The sequence below is a fragment of the Elephantulus edwardii genome, unplaced genomic scaffold (assembly GCF_000299155.1).
Source record: "Elephantulus edwardii isolate Elephantulus edwardi_28Jun2011 unplaced genomic scaffold, EleEdw1.0 scaffold00104, whole genome shotgun sequence".
NCBI lineage: Eukaryota > Metazoa > Chordata > Mammalia > Macroscelidea > Macroscelididae > Elephantulus > Elephantulus edwardii.
In genome coordinates this window covers 10,078,211-10,080,472 of record NW_006399854.1, presented here as the reverse complement: position 1 = coordinate 10,080,472, position 2,262 = coordinate 10,078,211, and positions in this window count along the sequence as shown.

The window sequence follows — 2,262 nt, the reverse complement described above, 5'->3', positions numbered from 1 at the left end:
TATTCCGTCATGTGAATGTAGTATAATATTTCAATCCATTCCATTGTGGTTGAACATATGGGCTGTTTCCATGTTCTTGCAAGGGTGAATAACACTGTTATGAACACTGGTGTACAAGTCTCCATTTCTGCTTCAGTTCTCATTCTCTCAGGGTATATTCCAAGCAGTGAAATAGCTGGGTCATATGGAATTTCTATGTTCAGCTTTTTAAGGAAATGCCAAACTGCCTTCCAGAGTGGTTGTCCCATTTTAAAAATCCACCAACAGTGTATGAGAGTTTCTATCTCACCACATCCTCTCCAACATTTATTACTTGCTGTACAGTCAAATGGTGCCACTGGTACTGGAGTGAAATGGTATCCCCTCCCCCCTAGTTCGCTCTTCTCTTTGAAAAGTAAACTTCCTTCATTGGTATACAATCCACCCGCACACATAAACACACACTGGCAATTTCTTAAGCAACGGTTCTCCTTCCTTTCTCTTTCCAAGCTCTGATAACCACTAATAGACTTCGTCTCTATGTATGTGTCTATTTCATATAAGTGGAATCATACAGTATTATGCTTTAATGATGAAATTTCTTTCACTCAGCATCAAGTTTTCAAGATTTGCCATATTTTAACATGAATCAGGAGTCCATTTCATTTGATGAAGGAGTAATATTTTCTTGTATGTATGTGTCTATTACAAAGGACCTAAGTGCAGTCAGAATGCCTCTTGAAAGCAAGGATGGTGAGACTTAGCTCACATATTCTGCTACTAACCTTTTGCTACTAACCTGAATTATAGCCTTTTTTTACTTCATCAATATGGTTCTATGTGGTCTGTGAGCTATCACATTGGATTTTGGGCTCAGTAAAGTGGTAAGATTGGTATTAAGATGAATAGAAAGAGGTGTGGGAACGTGGGGGACATGCTTGACCTCATGGGAATAGTTTTTGTGCTGTAGATGTTGTTGATGGGGACAGGTCCCCTTTGTGAAGTTGGTAAAGGTCAGATATGGCCATCCATATGCAGCCCTTGCTCTTTTTACAGTATCAATGGGTATATACGTACATGTAAAATATAAGTCCCCAGAAATCAATGGGATACTAGTTGGAATGTTGTTAGTCTTTGCCAGGAGATTTGAAAGATGGCTACCTAGCCAACTGACTGGAAGAGATCTGTGTTAATTCCCATTCCAAAGAAAGGTAATCCAACAGAATGTGGAAATTATCAAAGAATATCATTAATATCACATGCAAGCAAAATACTGCTGAAGATCATCCAAAAAATGACTAGAATAATACAATAACAGAGAACTACCAGTAGTGCAAGCTGGGTTTAGAAGAGGCCATGGCACCAGGGATACCATTGCTGATGTCAGTGGATATTTGATGAAAGCAGAGAATACTAGAAAATGTCTATTTATACTTTATTGACTACGTGGACCATATATGGCTAAATTGAGGAGAATGGGGATTCCAGAACATTTAATTCTGTTTATTCAAAACTTATACCTAGATCAAAAAACTTGAGTTCAAAAAGCTCAAGGGAATATTGGATGTTTTGACATCAATAAAGGCATGCATCAGGGCTGTATCCTCTCTCCATAACTTTTTAATCTTTATGCTGAACAAATCATTTAAGAAGCTGGACTTCATGAGGAAAGATGTGGTATCAGGATCTGAAAAAGACTCATTATGCTTCATTATGAAGATGATATTACCTTGTTTGCTGAAAATGAGAAGGACTTGAAGTATTTGTTTCAGAAGACTATACCCTGTAATGTTGTTCCCAAAAATCCTTTCTATACCCTGTAATATGGATTGCATATCAACATAAAGAAAACAAAGATCCTCACCACTATGCCAATAGCTATATAATATCATGATAAAAGGACAAACGATTGAAATTGTCAATGATTTCCTCTTTACTGGATTCACTATCAGTACCAGCAGTCAAAAAAATCAAAAGAGATATTGGGTTGGAAAATATGCTATCAGACGTCTCTCCAAACTCTTGAAGAGCAATGATGTAAACGTAAAGACTAAGATTCATAAAAAATAAATACATAAGTAAAAAGAAAATAATTTTAAAAAGACTAAGATTTAAGCCATGTTTCTGTTTTGTTTTTCCCTAGAACACTTGATTGTTCTGATGCGAAACCTATACTTGGACCATGAGGCAGTTGTCAGAACAGAGCAAGGGAACACTGCATGGTTCAAAATTGGGAAGGGCGTACGCCAGGGATGCATCCTATCTCCATACCTTTTCAACCTA